At 41.4% G+C, this 20,533-nt stretch overlaps 1 protein-coding gene and 1 long non-coding RNA gene across 3 annotated transcripts in view; one reads left to right on the forward strand and one right to left on the reverse strand.

The window, feature by feature from the left end:
- The window catches only part of gfod1 (glucose-fructose oxidoreductase domain containing 1), a 36,198-nt gene that overhangs the window by 12,945 nt on the left and 2,720 nt on the right, over positions 1–20,533 (reverse strand). The window lies entirely within an intron of this gene.
- LOC308385546 lies at positions 1,374–19,736 on the forward strand. 2 transcript variants are annotated; one of them, XR_013969543.1, is made up of 3 exons: positions 1,374–1,594; positions 1,673–1,839; positions 18,494–19,736. It is a non-coding gene; the product is annotated as an uncharacterized lncRNA (long non-coding RNA). The 2 variants fall into 2 exon arrangements; XR_013969544.1 differs by lacking the exon at positions 18,494–19,736 and adding an exon at positions 2,895–3,066.

Genomic DNA, 20,533 nt, shown 5'->3' on the forward strand with positions numbered 1-20,533 from the left:
GCCTATAACCTGCCTCTGTTCCTGATGCCATTCTGTTAAGGCTGCTTCTCTCCTGGCCAACCTCGCTTTATTGAAATACTGTATATTGCAATTTAGCTGGTCTTTGAGCCTTCAGTGTGTTAACAGTGGTGGTTGATAATCTACTGGATGTACAGCTAGTAAGCTTCTTCTTTTTCTTAATGTGTGCCACATGTGAGATCAACAGTGGAAAATATCCTTAGATATACGGTAGGTTTAGTGTAAAGGCCTGACGCTGGGGGTTAGGGTTGGTCGAATAGCTACACTTCCTCAGGATTGGTGGGGTAAATTGAAGCTCAAATCGCAGGTAAAGTTCCTGACCCAGTGGGAGAGCAGTAATGGAGCAGAAAAAACCCTTGAGCACAGAGGCTCAGTCCCTTAGCATCAATAATTCACATATAAGACTTATCTAACCAACAGATTTAAAGGCAAAGAGAGAGGAAGGCCCTGCATTAGAGGGGAAAAGGACAATCACACTCCTATAGATATGACAAGAGTATTAATAGATTATAAAGAGGCCAGTAATGGGGATGCATCATTCTTTACTGTGTAAATCCAGACAATGTACCATGGAAGCAGGTATGCAGCAGGAGCAGCAGCATTGCATAAGAGTCACTGACATTTTGCAAAGCAGGTTGTACAAGACTGCCATTTTTTAGCTTTCTAGGATTAGAAGCTTCCTTCAGTGAACAGTGGTAGCACGCTTCCCTCCAGGTGCCTTCAGGTACACGCTCCTGACAACTTGCCTAACAAATCAGCCGACCTCACAGACTGAAAACACACCCCATCGCCTCACAGACCTGACGTCCAAAAAAGAAGTAAATTGCAGAAACATGTTCCTGCTACAAGCTGGAAAGGCAGAAACACCACCCAGCAGGTGACTACTTTTAATTTATTTGCTCGCACATATTCTGATCATGACCCTCTAGTGAAAAACAAAAGTTAATTCCTTAATCTCATTGCAGGGAGAGGAGAATGAGGCAGACAGGGGCTTTGTAATTAATTGGACGGAACAGATGAGTCACTGAATCTTGAATGGATGAGCCATGTGCAGCATGTTAACATCGTTACAGCAATAAGTATGAGATCGTGTACAATCAATTTTAACAGTGCAACCACTGCAGCAGTTAGCAGCAATTTCTACTAAGTTAACATATGCAGAGAAAAAGAAAAAGCATTCAAAACATGTAGTTCTTGTCAGTCATACATAGGGATGGGTATCGAAAACCACTGTTTCAGTTCCTTGAAATTGTTTGCCATTTTTGCAAACGATTCCCTTATCGATTCCAGTCGCCCTGACTGACGTCACCACGTTGCGGAGCGTCATTTACCTGGCAGGAAACATGGCGGCTCAAACGCTCAAAAGTTTGGTTATACTTTACGAGAACGGATGACAACAGGGCAACTTGCAATACTTGCAAAGTAGATACTTCATTTAAGGGAGGAAACACTACGAATATGCAAAAGCATTTGCTCACAAAACACGCGATCGTGTTTTTAATTCTGCTCCGGACTCGTGAATCTCAACCCAGCAGCAGCGGTAACGTTTGCACGTCCTCTCCCGTTAATGCGGCAGGTAAATAATCAACTAACAGTGCATATTATGTTAGCGCGATCTGCCTTATTACAAAACCTGCCATTACTGTGCATTTAGGCCACCATGATGAGAGAGACAGACAGAGTCTGGCTCAATTGCTGGCAGTTCTCGCTGCAGTCTACCGGTAGCGTCTCCTTTCAGGCCAGGATAGACGAATGTCACCGAGCAGTGACTCAGTTTGTGGTAAAAGGCTTGAACCCATTTGCCACAGCAGATGATTTTCGGTAAGTGAATGTGTTTAATTGTAGGCAGGGACATTTCTGGATATTCTTGTGTAATTGCTACAGAATAATTTATGTTACACTTTGTTATTGCTACAGAAGAATATTTATTTTATTATTTTACATTTACAATTTTTTTTTCCTGGGGACCCTGTGACACCCCATTGAAGAGCCGTAGGCTGTGGCTCTCTTAAGATCTCACTGTTGGGTTTGTAAGGCCATGTTACTCCTAAATTTCTATCTTGTTCAAAGAGAAGATATAAATGGTAAAATGGTAAATGGCCTGTATTTATATAGCGCTTTACTAGTCCCTAAGGACCCCAAAGCGCTTTACATATCCAGTCATCCACCCATTCACACACACATTCACACATATAAAACAAAGTTCTAAGCTAATCGACCTTAGTGTTCTCCTTTTTTAAAAATAAGAATCGATAAAGAATCGAAAATGGAATCGGAATCATGAAAATCTTATCAATACCCATCCCTAGTCATACACATAAAAGTTGCTGAATTTAAAACCCACTGTCCTCTGCATACACACAAAGCATGCGTGACTTCCTGCAAGTTCTATTTATTAAAAACAGGATGTGCAATAAAGATGGTGACATGACAATTTTACAAACTCCTGTAAAAATCCATATACCTGCATGTTTACGCTTTACTGTCCACGCAGTATTGATCAAGTGCCAGCTGTTATTAGAAAACTTTACTGGTGCCAAAACAAACAAAGTGCATTAGGTGGAGATCCAATTAAGTGTTTATTTAGTCAAACTAGGCCATGTTTATCAGTGTTGGCTTCATTTTTCAGCCCCAAGAGGGTCCCACTTGATCTGGCCCCTGAGTTCATATATGGCTTATATGGAAACTGTTCACTGCTAACTGTTCATGTTACTTGTTCTATGACATTTACACATCAAAATATCAAAAATTACAGTGACAGTCTTTAATTCAGCCAAATTACCGCAATGAACAAGCGAAATTCTAAGTCTTGAAGGCTGTGATTGCTTCAGGTCCTGTAAATATGATTATTTTTGATATTCTTCCATTTTGCTAAGTCAACACTGGCTGGACAGAGACACTGACAGAGGAATGCCAGGATAGAGAAAGAGAGAGCAGCTGCATCATTACAAATGAAGGCCAACTTTCTCCAGTCCAGTGCTCCTCTCTGCTCACTGCCACACACATCATCTGGGCCTCTCTGCACGACTCGTGGCGTATCCTACAGGGCACCAAATATTCACTTCAGCAGACACACAAACACAGGGCACAGCCTTGAAACACGAGAGGGAGGGTATGAGGCTGTGTGTGGTAGAGGGAATGCTTTCATTGCATGAGATCTCACACCTCCACTGTACAGGAGTGGCACTGCTGAGGAAGGAAAGGCTGGAAGTGTTGGCTGTGCAGGAAGGTCAGGCTGGGTTTAAGTGAGGGCGAGGCTCACTGACTTGCTTTTGATGGCAGAGCAAATACTGATCAGCAACACTGATACAATAAACTTGACTCACCAGCTGAAGAAATGGGGACAAAACCAGACTACAAGACCAGAGTTCACATTTAAATCCGCCTCTAATGCGGCCCTGTGGAAACAGCTGGAAAGGAAAACCAGGTGGCTCGAGAAGGATGCTGAAGGCATCATTGCAACAGCCAACACAATAGGCCCTCCGCCCGAGGAAGCCAGAAATAGGAAATGTAGGGGAACCAGTCAGGAGAAATAGCCATCTGCCACGCTGTGGCACGCACGTGCTCCTGCAGGGCGAGGGTCACAATGAGACGTGTCAGGGAGGAGCTTTCTACATTCCTATCCACTGATGAAATCGATATGTAGTAAAGCAGAGTTCACACGCAGCATTAGCTGGTATCATGATGTGTTTGAGTAAACAACACAGATTCTCTAAAGCCAGTATTACTATTCTCAGCATCTTTGAAGCAGTTTGTGCCTCACTGAATGGTTCTTCAGCACCAAACAGGAGCAGACACTAGGCAAGGCAGGCCAGGCTCATCTTTCTGCTCATTATTCCAAATTAAATTTAAGTTAAAGCAATTACACAGCAGAGAGGGGGTGGCAACAGAGCCCAGAAACAAATGGAGAATTAGACATTCTTATCAGTGTACACTGTATGCTTCTGGCTGGACATAAAGCAAACAAAAGCCAGCTGTCTGCTCACTAATTTGCTGTTTTTTGTGTATTCACACTGTGAAATTAGCATGTCAATAGAGACCTTGATAGCAGTGATGGATGAACGCAGCACTGTTTGCTCTACTGCTTTGGATTTCAAATCAATCTGCTTCGAGTCCAGAGGAGCGCAGTCACTGTTTAATGGAAACAAAATTTGGTAATATTTGGTGTCTGGTTCAAAAATGTTTAAAAGATCAATTTTGTTTCCTAACCGATTAAGAGATGCACATGTTTGATTTAGCATATTTTTATACTAACCCCAGAGTCTGTGTGTTCCCTCCCGTACACCACTACACAAAAGAACCACTACCTGTCTACTGACCAGCGTTATCACCTTCCTCCTTAAACAGCTAGTGGATAATCTGAATGACATTTCAGTAGGAAAACTTCCTTAAAAGGGTGTGTGCAAACAATGTCAACTGTTATACAAGATAAGTGTTAATGAGTTGATGTTTGGTGCAGTTTTTTGTTAACATGTGTACACAAGCTGCTATTTACTGAGAGCTTTGTATTCTCCAAGTGGACGTTTATTGCAACAAATTATCGGTTATGGTTTTTAAATCTATTTTCTGTATGCCAAAGATGTCAAGTGACATTCATGCATTTTACCGCTGATGTCAACTGATGCCAAAATGTTCATTTCTTGTGTATTATAAAGTATATAATGTTATTTAATGCATTTTTTTTACAGTAATAGGCATTAAGTTTGGTGTCACCTTCTTGTCAACTGCTTTTGCTTGGAACTTTCCAGCTAATGCAAAGGCAGGGGGCATGTGTGGATGCCATATAACTTCTTTAACAAATCCTGGAGAAGCCCCAAACACTAAACTGCCTTATTTAAGATAATATTTATGCCAAACAGGAGTAAGAATTTGGTGGTGTTCATAGTGTTACGAGTCATGGAAAAAGCACACCTGGGGAGAGTACAGCCAGCAGATGGATAGGAATGATAAAACACTAGGTATTGCAACACTAAGTCCATTAGGACACAGTACAGCTATGAATGATAGGAAGCATTAGCCTCATTCAACCAGCTTTGGCCTCAGCTAATGCCCTTGAATCTCAAGGAGTTTAGCATCCCTAAATGTGCTTAAGTGCAGCTATTAACCCCAGCACCAGCGTGGCCCTCTGGCAACTGGCACTCCTTTGACTCGTAATCAAAGGAGTGGCTTCCACTAAAACCACAAGCACTATGGGCATGCATTAAGGTTGCTGCTGCCCATTGATAATGCAGGTATATGCAAACAGAAATGGCCATCCATACAATATGTCACAGTTAGCTAAATATTCCTACTGTGCAGTGATAAAAATGTATTTAGCACAAACAAAAAAAAAGTAATGGCAAAATTAGCCTTTATGTTTACCTCGGATCACAAAGAGTTTGCACGTGTCTGTAGTTGAAGAGCCCCCCCCCCAAGTTCCTCCAGGGTCTAATTAACTGCTGAGCTGAACGGCTACTTTTCCTCTCTCACCACTGACACACAAACACAGCATCCTAATCAGCACACTTCCCATCATGGCTCATGGTAACATGCACAGCTGAGACAGATAAAACAAGCCTGACAGTGATAGAGCTGTCTCCCAAAGAAGCACCTCTCTGTTACATTTTGCTTTCAGAGCTGCCTTAATTTACTATGTAGGTCAGGCAGAAGACTACCCAGACGCACATGTTTTTCCTCATGTAATTGCCACTTTAAGCTGGTTGGGCTCATTTACATATAAACAACTGCTTGCGGTCAGGCAAATATCACTTTAAATGCTTAGTCATGCGTACGTGTCAGCTCATTAGGTACAGAAAGAAGTAAAGTCAGACGACTTGATTTAGAAAAAAGCAAATAGAGGACTACAAGGACTGCAGTGAGCAAACCTGCTGTCATCAATAATAAATACGTAACTGACTCTTTGTCCCAGAGAAGCTGCTCTTAGGTGGCCAAAGTAACTGGCATTTAAAGCAGCCTGGGACAATGTGACAGAATAATGCACTAAAAATGTAAACGTGCTATATGTTAGGGTAAAGGACAGATGCCATGCATGAGGTAAAAGACACATGTAACTCTGCTGTTACTGTGTACAGTGTCTGAGAAAATATTGCCAAGTTTGAGCTTTTCAGTTCACAATAATAAAAAACAAACTGCATCTTCCAAAGGGATCGCACTAACAGGTGAGCATGCTAGAGTGGCCGTTTGGAAGAAGTCAGGCTTTGTCAAAACAAGAGGTGAGCTCCAGCCCTCCTTTCAGTTGGCTTCATTCAGAGCCATGAAGGGCGTCTTTGTGCCAGACTGAGCTGCTGTGAAGTGAAAGGAGGAGGCGACAGGAGGAAGGTCAGAATTGTAATGAGCAGCAGTGAGCTAACAGTTATCGTAAGGGACCCTGTATGGAGCACATGACAGCATGTGATTGTTAATGAGATGACTTCTAAGCTTATTACTTCTATATTGTGGGGAAAAAAAGGGAGCGGGGAAGGATAAAGTCATTCCATAGTGAACTTACACGTCGCTGAAGACCCACAGCTAACGCTACATAAGGAGGCAGACAGCTGTACCATAAACTGACACGTGAGTAAAGGGCAGTGAGCAATCATTAGTAATCATTAATGTCCTGAGATGCATGGGCGGGCAAGTGACTTAAGGCGCACGCTAATTAATTGACACGTTTTGATGCGATTGCGTTCACAAGAAAGACGTTCCACTATAACCATTATCACTGGAGAGGGATGGAGGAGGGAAAACACTTGGGCCAAGCAGGACTGTCGTCATGGTGATAATGCACCCCTCGTATCTGCCTGTCATCTGTAAAAATAAGGCTCTATTAGTTCCTGTCTCTTTCAGGTACCCGTCTCCTAAAGGGCACTTTCTTCTGATTGGCTGATTTGTGGAAGCCTGCCAAGGAGCAGGCGCTGCCTCGTTCTTTTGCTAAAGTGTTGGCACAGTGTTGTAAAACTACTAAAAAACAGTGACTGTGGCAATCTCTCAAATCCAGCCAAGCATGCTGGAGACTGAATCCAAACCAGAATTAGAAAACACAGCACAAACATGACAACGATTACTGTGGAACTTTGTTACACACATCAAATTACTGCACAGGTAACACTGTATCAAAAGCTGTATAGAGCAGTAGCTACATATGTCCCTGTTAAAAGGAGTAAATAAAAATATGTTACATTTCCTGACTAAAGTAACAGAGCTAGTTTTTTTTTTTTTTTGCTATTGGCAAGCAACTGTGTATTATCTCACTTCACTTGATTAATTGGATGCTGGAATACTTAGAACAGCTAAAATAATACTTAAGTAGTGCATCGTCTTGCAGCGATAACAGTCCTTCTGATGCAGCTTGTGTTAATTTCTACTCAGTAAGGGCTCAATTTAACTAGTAACATATGAACATGTGAACAAAGTGCTGTCTGAAGAGGCCCCTGATCAATGTGACAACTTCCCCACACATAATTCTGCCAAACATATCACTTTAAGTCTCAAACATTATTATTATTCGTGGGTCACTAATATCAAGGGGAAGTCGTGTTTCCCGTCTCCATAAACAACAATTGCTTGAAACATAGCCCAATTACAAAGTAACTGCTGAGACGTGACACATAACGGTCTTAGAACCTGCAGTCAAAGACTCTAAATCGACAATGACGTTACATAAATAAACAGAGATGACCTCCATCAGCTGAGACAGACACACTGCCTTTTGAAAGATCTCTTTTTTTTTTTTTTGACCCAGTTGAATTTGGCTGGCAGTCTCCTGGCTGCTTTGGAAGTCATAACTCACTATGGCTGGGTTAACAGCAGACAGGGCACCGACACAATGCTTCATTCATGCGCCTTCTGGAGTCGTGAGATAAACGAGGTCAAAAAATGCAAAGCGCTTCTACGATGACTGTGCAGAGAACAGACATCGCAATGCGCCGCAGAAGAACATCAATGGTCAATAGGCAGGTCTGTGGGACTGGCTGAAAGAATGATTGAGCGAGATTGTGAAACATCGTGAACTCATCAAATTCTCCCCAGAGATCCAGATGTGCAGTGGTATGCAACTGCACAATGACACATCTGTGATTCTAAGAAATCCAAAAGGGTTGTAGCGGTCAGTGTAATTTAAATAACAGTGCTCTACTGTACGCAAAATCACCTCCAGTATTTGCATCTTTCAGTCTGATCACATGGATCATTTGCATACTGTGACAGAGAACAGTGGCTCTCAGCTTCTAGGCTTCTCACTATACTGGGGTAATGTGTGAACATATCATTGAAGCACCTTCAGCAGCAAACCTGAAGCCACACCTCTGTTTGAGGTGCCTTCCACCATATGCACATGAATACATACATTATCAAAATGCCATATATTGTATAAAAAAGATGCATTCAGCCACCACCGCCGCATCCATTTTGATCTCAAGTGTTTTAGTCACGTACATAATGAGTTTTGATGAAAGGGATGGATCTGATTATGCAACACATAACACTGCATGCCCATACAGTACTGACTTGGCATTTATTTTCATACAAATGATCCAAACAGTAAGTAAATAACACATTGTATTGAATATGATACAGTAACTGGGTCCATATACTCATTAGAGAAGTATTTACTGAGGTCAAAAAATAAGTAAGGCTCAGGATAAATTCTCACAGACTTCTATGCAAACCGACGTCTTTTTGCAACCGAGTAGTCGCCCCCTGCTGGGGAAATGCAGGTTTAAGGAACTTTCATGTTGGCTTCACATTCAGAACCAGGGACAGTTTTTATTTTAACTGCAGCCTACAATCAACACTCATTTCTGGCATAATAATAAGACTTAAACCCTCTCTCCCAGGAGAAAGGCCTCTGCTTAACACATAACACCACTTCTTAATTTCCAAGCAGGCTTTTTCTAGTCTTCATACTACCGACCTGATTTGGTTTGAAAAGATGTGTGACTGGCCGAGGTCTTCCGTCAGGGGCTAGAATTTCAAGTCAGAGCCCAGAGGAAGTGCAGCAATTTGGCTCCTGCTCAGATGACTTAAATTACAATATACTAAAAGGTTTACATGAATTTCCTATGTCCAGTGACGTCAAACAGACCACCTAATCTTATAAACCTAATGCGACATACCTGGGGAGCACTGAAAATCAGACAGACAAAGTTAGCAATTATCTGGACCGCACAAACAGAGCTGTTAGGGGCTTAAAAATCAGATAATTCCCTCAAGGAGGAGGCTGAATATATAACGTATGGCTAGAATCATGACTTCAAACAATGCTGAGAATGCTCAACTATTTCTGCTATATATAGTAAAAAAAAAATGGGACACTGATAACATGGGACCCATAGCACCTTTAAAAACTGATGATTTTAGACAATTCCTTTAAATGGTGGAGATTTAAATGAAGCTGGTTGCATGAAATCGCTCCATAGTGGTATCTGACTTCCTTTCATGCACCTGGCTGACTGGGATTGTGTGATAATAGCAAGTCAGTGGGAGACTGCAGCGACACAGTTACACCCGTGGTATGACTGAGTCATGCATGAGGGCAAGCTGGAAAGAATTTGTCAGAAAAATAAGAAGGATGGAAAGAGACATTAGTCAGAGAGATACATGACCAACAAAGATATTATTGATATGGAAAGAAGAAGAGAAAAACCTGATCTGTTTTCTATTTTTCTGAATCGTTCCATCTCTCCGTTTGTTTATTGGGCAGCTGGATATATTTCATATGTTACACACATGCACAGAGAAAGAAAAGAACACAAAGGGTCACCGGTCGTTAGCAGGAAAACGCTGAAAGAAATCCTCAATATCACCCAAGCGCACACTTCCCACACACAACAGGAAGTGAGACACACTTTACTACAGAGTACCCAAGTATCACTTCCTGTTGACCGCGTTGCTGCGTCGCACGTTACTCCGCAGTGTCAGTTTATGCTTTTTATTGCTCAAGCGTGATCTAAAAATAGGCCCAACAAGGTTAAAAAGGAAAAAAGTGCAGGACCTGGTGTGGTTACAATAGTCTTAGCGGAAAAACCGGACCAAAAACTTGGGGGCTTTAACTCATATCCGCACATGCCTCTTGTCCCTGTTCCCTGATGGCCAATTAAGACACACAGACAGACCTATTCCTGAACACAGCGCATAAAAGGACATCTGAGCGGAACAACAGAGGACAAGACGGGGAATAAAGAGCCACATAAGCTGATGACAGTGCATCAGCCGGCAGCATGCTAGAGAAGATGATGACGGGGCCACTGGTTAAGTTTGTGCAAGTTGAAAATATTACTCAAGTAGTTTCCCAACACCGCAGCTGATTGCACAGGTATCTTTGTTTTGACATGCTGCAGTTAGCTACACACAGACACTCAGTAAGTGGGAGTGTTTTAACAGGCTGATCAGCGAGGTGTTTTCAGGCCGGGAAGGAATTAAGTAGCGACGGGTCATAACAGGATAAGATATGAGTTAGCGTTTAGCCACATCGTCTGGCTCTTGTTTTTCACTGAATCATGTGGAAAACAGTACAGCTTTATTTATTGTTATTTTTTTAAAACTCGATTGCCCCTCTAAATATGTCTAATTTAGTCTTTCGACTAAAAAAACTATGACAAGTGTTTTACGTATTCCTACGACTGTGACTATGTGTTATTCTCACATTGCTCAGTCAGGCAACATGTAAATGTTCAAGGCATCAGTGTATGTATGAAGATGGCTTGAGTGTCACCAACACCTTATTCATTTAACATGTCACCCATGTGAACTGGTGATACAGCTGTAATGATTTCAACCATTATTTACCAGTAATAACTGTTGCCAATCCACCCCAGTGCGTTAGAGAGGATTTTCTTATATAATTCAGAAGCTAAGGATGGATGGATGGAATGAGAAGTAATGCCGGCTTCTCATTTCTCCTCATGTGGATAATAAAAATAAAGACAGAAACCTTTTCCACACACGGCAGATTTACTGACTGACACTAAACGAGAAATCTCTGAAAGCTTCTCTTCCATTCCTGTTCAAATATAATAATAGAGGAAAATATCCTCATTAAGACTCTAGTCTAATAATGCAGAATTATTCAACGCTAAAAGCCTGCCTCAAATCCCATTCTATATAAAAATCTGGCCTCCCTAATGCCCTTGGATTTAAAAACACACACACACAAACACACACACACATACACACACAATGTGATTCCTGTTCCAAAGCCTGGACCCCAAGTTCATGCCACACAACAGTCCCTAATGGGTCCATGCAGAAGAAAGCGGGCATGTCGAAGGGGCAGGGACGGGGAGGTTTCTACTTTCCTTTTCTCCAGGAATGCTCACTTGTCCGCACAGCGTGGCGGTGAGCTGAAAGAGCTTCCCCCGTCCGGCCATTCATCCAACACACAAAGGCAATTTCACAGGATGACAAGCTTTCTCTCTGCTTTTCTTCCTCACTGCTCCTCATCGTCTCTCAGTTCATTCCTCTGTCTCTAAAACACACTTTTTCACACTTGCGCTCCCAGGCTGTCATTAACATGTTAATGGACATCCAGTAGAACATGAACGCAAACCAGTGGGAAACTTGTGGTGAAAAACACAAGCGGAGAAAGCAAAAAAAGAAGGCCTGGGAATGTCGGCATACCACTCTATCTCCTGGCTGACTCCGTCTGCGAGGGTGGTTAATTTGTCTGGAGCTAAACCACTCAGCAGCACCGCTCAGCCAAAGGGCCCTTCATCCATCAGGCTGATGAATGCAAGCAAAGTCACCCTGAAGAAAACGGAGCCCTTCTGTAGACTACATCAGAGGTGCTCTCTTCTCGTGTACCTTTTTATCATTTAAGAATGTGATAAATACAGAAAAAGGTTATTTTTCCATAATGAGTGACCTGCTCTGGTTATAGCAACTCAAACAGAAAACACTAACACTGGTTGGACTCCCTCATTTATACAATGTGGTTTAACCACAATGGTGTGTGTGGTAGCTGGAAATAAGTCATCAGATGACAAGATTAATTAGAAATGTTAGCTAGTTAATATGCACTTTATTAACCCCTAAGTTGCTTTTCTGCAGCCAATATTTAGCTGTTCCAAACAGCTTGATTTTTTTTTATATCATACTCTGTAATGTTTATCTAAAACAACATGCCATGATGTGGTAATAGTTGGAAATTTGGAAAATTATGCATCAATTGTCCTGACATACAGGCATACATTTGGTGGTGTGGCCTTCCTAATGCATTCACACATTTGTAGCTATGACTGGCCTAGTAGCAGCTAGCTAGTGTTAGCGTAGCTGTCACTTTAACAATAGAGAACAAACTCCACACACAAAGCATTTTCACACATGCTCTTATGCATTATGATAAAGAAATAGTTTTTTTTTTTTTTTTTTAATTTCCACATCTGGCAAACACACTGAAGCGGGTAAACATAGGAAAAACAACTTCATGGTTTTCAGGCTATTGCTAACAAAGGAAATGCAAGCTAAGCTAAGATGTATTTTTAATAACACATGTACAATTAACATTTCTTTTAAGCTTGTTAACAATATGAATGTTAAACTAATTTAATGACACTCATTTTACATTTTCTTTTTTCTTCAGTGATGACAAATTTGCCTGACTATTCTCTTGTAATTTGTACATTTGGGCATCGTTTGCACTTTAAACATGTTCAGTGGGCTGCCAGAGAGCTCATCACCAGTCAAAAGTGCTGTTAGGTAAGCGTATCAGAGGTGGAAACATGTATTTATGATGATATCCTTAGTATTCAAGTTATAAATAAACCCGTGCCTTTGGGTGGCCCTGCAGAGCAGGTGTCTGAGAGCTTGTGTAGTGCTGATGAACCATGGGCATGATTTAGATTTCAAACTACTGCAGATATCATCTACTGTTAACTGTAGCAGTCCTCTATTATGATGACAGCTCAATAACACACTGCATGTTTAGCGTCACTCAAACCCCCTTGACCTGATTACTGCTGGCTTTTAGTCTGCATAATGCTTCATAGTTACCTGTTATCTACACACTGTTCATATTGATCATGCAGGAACAACACAAACACGGGGATACCTAAAGAAAATGTTTGGATTTGTTTATGTGCTGGACTGGACCAAGACAGAAAAGTTGAATGCGGTAAAACCTAAACAGTGAACTGAAAGATGCTAAAGATGCTACAGTTATATTTTTCTGCGGGCTTTCATTATAGCCAACATCCTTCACATTACACACAGTCACATTATGGAGACGAGCGATTGCCCAAACTGTCCATCTACTGAGCTTTACATGCTATAATTAGCAGGTACAGTCTGGTCCAGTCAGCAGCATGAACGAGCGTCTGGCTGTGCAGCTTAGATATCTTCTATCAGTGAGACGAGAGAAACCAGATTCACATTTGATAATTCAATTACAGTTTTTTTAATTTCAAAGGGCAGTCACTTCAAGGGGCCTTATATTCTAAGGTAAAAGATGTTACAATAACATAGAGAAAAACCCAACAATCAGATGACTCCCTATGAGCAAACATTTGGTGACACTGGGAAGGAAAAACTCCCTTTTAACAGGAAGAAACCATCAGCAGAACAGCACGCAGGGAGGGAGACAGGACAAATACACTTTAAAAAGGACTGAGGAAGCTTTTCAACAGGTGTTCTGATTTCAGTGTGTCCAAGTAGGACTTTATCACCTTCATACTCATGTAGCCATTCAGAGATGTCACCTGCCCCATGGAAGGAGCATTAGACCACTCTTGACAGGACAGAATTGTTAAAGGACTAAAGTGATCACCCAGTACAACTCTGCATTTATTTAGAGGGAATTCTCTCAAAGGTAGGGATCCATCAAATCCATTCAAATCCATCTTGTGGTCCAAATTAGAGTCCTTATCAGGTCAATTCTTGCTCAAGGGTTCAAGTTTTTCTGTTGATTTGTCATTATCACGTACGTATTACTAATCAACCTGAATAATGACTGATGCAGAAAACACACCCCAGTGCTGTCAGTTTCATGCTCAGCAGTCATGCTGTGCGGCTGCTTGACCTTTTCAACTTCCTTGTGATCTATGTTGCATTTTTCTCAGAATTACAACAGAAATCGATTTTGGAATTTCACAATGACACAAGTGATGAAGTGAATAATTGAAAGGGATTTTACACAAACGTCACAAGGTGCCAACAGTCGCTTTAAAAAGACACAGCATGCTGTGCTGTGCCTGTTGCTCATCACTGTAAAAGTGCACCGCAGAGCTGAGCTGTAGAGCTGCACTTCCTTCGCCTTCAACAAAACGGAACCACACGAGGGGACAGAAAGCGCACCTGAAACTCATGCTCGTCTTACATTTCAGTTCAACTCTCAGATTCCCCATTAGCGTGTGACCCACAGCCATTCAAGCTTCTGCGAAAACGAGAACATTTATCAGAATAAAAGCACAATCTTAACAAGGTGATTAGTGACCCAGTATGCTCATTTTCACCTATATACTTTTATCCTTGGCCTCCACTAAAGTAGTTTTGTGTAATACACATTTCAGATACACGTTTGAATATCAGTGTCCACCACTTTAACATTATATATGTGACAGAAGACAAAGAAAAACCTCAACACTTTAAGTAGTGTGAGACTATAGTCCAACTCTCAGGCACTTACTGGACCGTCAACAGTCTGAAGTATTTTTGTTCATGCAGGGACACCTGAGAACCTTTGCACAGCCTTCTGAATGATCCCCAAAACAGGACCGGGCACTTACAGGATGACAAACTGGGGCATCGTCCTTCTTCTTTTTCTTGCATTTTCACAAAGCATCTACCCAGGAGGAAGTTAAAGAACAGAAATGATTCTACTGCAAAGCTATACAGGACACCTAAAACCAACGGGACTGAAATGTATTGTACATATGTCTCAACAACCTGAGGGCATTACTCTGGATGCAGCAAACTGGAAACGCTAATACAAGCTTCACACCACAGGAGTGCTAGATTAATAAGAAAGAGAAACCAGAGGAAGAACTGCAAAAGAAATCCCAATGGAAGCCAAGAAGCTGCTCAACAAGACCGACAGGTTCACTGTAATGTAGACCAAGTATGCTTATCTGCTCATGTAAAACCTGAAGAACATGTGTGGTGCTGTTCGCTTCCACCGGTGATTTTCCATTTTCCCAAAATCCTCGTGGTTATTATTAGTTCTTAATTCTGTACTCAGTCATTCAAGCAGGGGTAAAGGGAGGACACACAATACAGAGACGGCTGGCTGGATGATGTAACTGTTAATATTAACAGTCAGACTTTAATTTCACTGAGTAAACCCAACTTGGATTTAAAAACAAGTAAATATTGAATATTTCTTTCAATTTGATTTGGTGAGATCAATTAAAACAATCATTGTTTTGTCTGTTGGAAATTCAGTTTATGTAGACAGCAGCTGATATGTGATTTTCAATGATTTATCACAGTTATTTGATAAGATAAGATAAGATAAGATAACCTTTATTAGTCCCACACGTGGGAAATTTGTTATATTATGTATTATTATTATGTTATGTATTATCAAATAAGATTGCATGTAATTGCCAACTAAACTCCAGTCAGTCTCAGACTGATATCAGACACAAAGCAGACTGACTTTATCTGAGGGCAACAGTGATCTTATTCTACACCTATTTAAATAAAAATAAATATAGTGAGATAACTTTATTTAATGAATAAAACAGATATATAGACAAAGTTTAACTGTCATTTGATTTGACAAAAGATGATAAATTGCAGTATATTTTACTGCAACACTTAGTGTACTGCTAAATACTAAAAATTATATAATATTATTATATGATGAATGACTTATTCTCACCTTCAGCATAGAACATCCTAATATGAAATAATATATGACTGTAAGCTTTTGTTACCCCAAATATTCAACTATTATGGACGGATTATAAGACGACAAACACATAAACCAAACATTTTTAGATTTATGTCTAATTTTGCATTCAATGTATGTTGAATTCAATTGTTGAATTAAATGTTTGCAAAGTACAATCAGTATTAGACGTTGTGTTCATGCATCACAAAAGTCAAATGAAAAGAGGGTAAAAACAAACCGGTCAATGTGGTCAAAGGCAAAGTTCACATTCTTCTGTTGAAGAAGCCTGATCACATTTCAGCTCATGAGGTAAGCAATAAGCAATGAGGAATGAGCAATAAGCAGGCCACAGGCAGATTACTATCAGCTCACACGCCCTGATAAAAGAGGAAGTTTTAGTGCTTCAGTCCCTCGGGTCAGCCAATCAGTGACTGCGTAAGACTTTCACAGAGCTGTCGTGAAAACGGTGATGCAAGAAAGGGCAGGCGTGTGGGCCGTGTCTGCTGATGAAATTTCAGTGGTCAGCTGATATTGCGATTCACTGTAATTTTATTTTCAACTTTACCACCAAGTCTGCCATCTGTAAAATTTACCACTGCTTTCTACGAGCATCTACTTGGAGTTCAAGTCCAGTCACGGTGTGAGTGCGTATATCTGATAAACATTACACAATTTTATAACAATTATTAACCACAAAAAGTGATCCCAGAATGTGGCTGTTACATCTGCTCAGTGTGCATGTGTGACACCTGAGATAGTTGTCTCTCTATCTTGATCTTAGCTTTCTATTTTGGTTTCTTTTCTTGTGTTACAAACTAAACTTTCTACACTAACAAGCAAAAATGCTGTTTTAATTCAAAGCTTTGACAAAACACACTGGAGTTCACCTCTCATCTGAAACCACTTTAAAGTTTCACTTTCACTTGCTGCTCACTATTGTTTTCACTGGCAAAAGATGGCAGTACTCCACAATATTAGCACATGTTAGAGAGACGCTTGTTCTTGGCTGCTAGGCGTCCAAGTTCTGCACCATGCGAAGGTGAGGACACAAGCATGCGTGCTAACACGGCTGCTGGAAGACACTGAGCTGATAATTAAAGCTCGCGCAAAGGGGGTGATTCTCTTGGAAAGGACAGTCCTGCATTAGTGTGATCAAATACTATTTGCCTATTTGCACTACTCTGCCTGGTTTGCACTCAATGTCATTTACCCTTATATTGTATATTGTATAGCTTTCTTGTTATATGTAAAATTGTATTATATTATTTAATTTTTTTACTTTAAAATATTTTACTTGCATTTTTAATCACTCTTATATTTAAATGTTCATTTTCTATTTTATCTAGGGATTGAGAGTAACGAAGTTTCTATTCTCTGTATGTCCTGTACATGTGGCAGAATTGACAATAAAGTTGACTTTGACTTTGAAAAAAAAAATAAAATAAAATAAAAAAAAATTCTGAATTTCGCAACAGTTGCCAGCACAGATAAAAAGGTCAGACAGATGCAATTTCTTATTCGTGTTGACAGTCCCATGTCTTTGTCATTTGATGGGGTTTAATGAATACTGGAAGAACTCGAACACTTTGTCTGATAAGAAACAATCGAGCGGCAGTCCGAATTTTCCAACTAAAGGTGGAATGATTGCACACGTTTGGCTCTTTTCAAAGTGAGAAATTCCCATGTGAACCTAATGGTGACATTGTTACCTAGCAATAGGTCATCTACCTTTGAGAGGAATTAACTGAGCTGTTGTGAATCAGTGTTCCATAAATATGATGCAACTGAAAGGAGAGAAAAATATCTGGACCAGTAATTTCCCACACTTCTTAACACATTACCATGTGGCTGCTGATAAAACACTAAGAATTAGCATCAAGCTACATGTATTATTATTTTGTGTGTGTGTGTGTGTGTGTGTGTGTGTGTGTGTGTTCATTATATCTACCAATAAACATTTATATTCTTGAAAAATCTGAATTTCTAACCTTTAAATTAAAACTGCTCCAGTCATGTTAGCGTGACAAAGCTAGCTCCTAACTCAGAGCGAGCTAATGGCTCAGTCACATGAGTGAATTTCTGTTTATTTAGACAAATATTTAATTACTGCAGTTAACCGGCGTATAATCACAATCACAGTCTGATATCAGACTGATAACCAATATCTGACTGCTCCGTCTTAGGGCAATATTTATGGCGGCTTTTAGTGATGGCATTGTTGTGCAATCTTATTTTGTAGTTTTGCTTTAGTAAAGTTTTCCTTTAAGGACAGACTTTGCAGTTAAATTATATTTTATTGCAATATCACAATGTTAAGAAATTGTGATAACATTGTATCATGAATGAATCGCGGGTTCATGGGTTGTCTGCTGATTCCCACCCTTAATTGAAAGGGCCTCAACTTTCCGGTGCCAGCTTCAACTCCAGGCAAACTCATCTGATCTCTTTTGAAGAACAAGGACTGATTGATTTAAAAATAGATAAAGAAATAAAAGGTTTATCTATATGGAAAATAATTAACAGCTGCAGTAGCAAAGTTTTGTGTGTCTATAAAGCAGTAAAGGAACCTAAAAAATGTACAGTATCATGTTTATAATATTCTGACTTGGTGTGATTATGGAGGCCGAGTTCAACAGAATTTGCAAACACTGTTTCATGTTTGCCCAACAGAACGCCAACAGGATCGGGCCCAGACGCAGACCGGCTGAAGAGAGGTGGGTGGAAAGGAACAGGCGGCGCACATGCAGTGAAGCTAAGAGGAAATGAGCTGGGAGGAAAGAGAGGAGGAAGAAGGGCTAGTGACAGAGCTGATGTAGTTGGCATGCGGGTCCAGTTGAGTTCACTGGGACAGACTCACTTCGTTTGAGCAACCTTTAACACTGAAAAGATAGTTTTTGCTCCCTTGTTGTCACGTGCCTGTGCTGGTGTGACTTCTGATTTAGGGTATGCATAAGTACATACTGAGAAGACTGCAGTCATGGCATGAGCAAATATCCACTGTACATCAGTCCCATCCCTTTTGTTAGCTCACGTTACAGAATAAGGTGAAGCCAGGGAGCAAACAAGGCAGCAGTGTGGGAATGAATGGAGCCGCAGAGGCCTTATCTCCATACAGGAGACTGACTATTACACAACTATTACACTAAGAATCAGCAGCGGTTCCAGTATGAGGAAGACCGACTGTACATGGGGTTATACAGCCTGTCTGGCATCCTGCTCATGAGCAAACATTTCTAACCTTCAGCTGCAGTCCCCTGAGGAGGCCTGCTCCATGGCAGTCGCACTACACTTGGCCCTAACAGACACCTTGACACAATGTTCAACAGAGACCTGACACTATGGAAGAATCCATCCATCCATCCATTTGCTTCCGCTTATCCTTTTCAGGGTCGCGGGGGGCGCTGGAGCCTATCCCAGCTGTCATAGGGCGAAAGGCGGGGTACACCCTGGACAGGTCGCCAGTCTGTCGCAGGGCTAACACACAGGGACAGACAACCATTCACACTCACTAACACATTCACACCTAGTGGCAATTTGGATTATCCAATTAACCTATCCCCACAAGCTGCATGTCTTTGGACGGTGGGAGGAAGCCGGAGTACCCGGAGGGAACCCACGCAAACACGGGGAGAACATGCAAACTCCACACAGAAAGACCCCGGCCTGATGGTGGAATTGAACTCAGGACCTTCTTGCTGTGCGGCATGATATGGAAGAATCCCATAATGGTAAAAATGGCAGCTGTTCCACCACTGCACCCAACGAGCTTGTTACAGTCAAACAGCAGCAGTGCACGGGCTCAGCAGAGGTTCAGCGGCGCAGTGGCAAAAATACAGCGTGTCTCATTATCATGTAAATATGAAGGTACATGTACTTGTTGTTTTCTTGACTTATGATGATGTGATTTAGCGTGTCGTCTCTTCTGCTCTTTGCTAGCAGGGACAGAGACAATGATTGTGTCAGCACTTTGGAAATAAGCTGTATAACATGAGTATAACACATTGGGAATAAAGCATGCCAATTCAAGCTCGTTTAAATAAGGGCTCTCAGACCCAAAGAGGTGCCCAGGGTCATTGTCAAGCTGGCTAGCAAGCAGCAAGACTTGCTTCTGGAAGAGTTTTGAAACAGCCTCTCCTATAGGTCAGGGTAACTGTGTTCCACAGGAGCATGACAACCGATGTGGAGGTGGCTGACATGTGGAGTTATCGTACTACAATAACTCAAAGTTGACTTTGAGTTACTGTAGTACGATAACATAAGACAGGACAAGTGGGAAGGAGCAGGTCGAGTGTGTTAAGTGAAAGTGACAGTTACTGATAAGGGGGAAGCTTGTTCATGCATATCTTTTCTTTAGAATTTGCTACAGCTTTTTTTTTTCTTTTTTGTGTTATAAACCATCTGAGAACAAACCAAGAACCCACTCTGAGTGCTACGCGTGGTTCTGCTGCGATGTGAGCACCCCCCTAATAGGCCTACTAGGCCGATCGTGGCTCAAGAGTTGGGAGTTCGCCTTGTAATCGGAAGGTTGCCGGTTTGAGCCATGGATCGGACAGGTCGTTATGTCCTTGGGCAAGACACTTCACCCGTTGCCTACTGGTGGTGGTCAGAGGGCCCGGTGACGCCAGTGTCCGGCACCCTCGCCTCTGTCAGTGCACCCCAGGGTGGCTGTGGCTACAATGTAGCTTGCCATCACCAGTGTGTGAACGTGTG

This window comes from Rhamphochromis sp. 'chilingali' (assembly GCF_963969265.1).
Source record: "Rhamphochromis sp. 'chilingali' genome assembly, chromosome: 18".
Classification (NCBI taxonomy): domain Eukaryota; kingdom Metazoa; phylum Chordata; class Actinopteri; order Cichliformes; family Cichlidae; genus Rhamphochromis; species Rhamphochromis sp. 'chilingali'.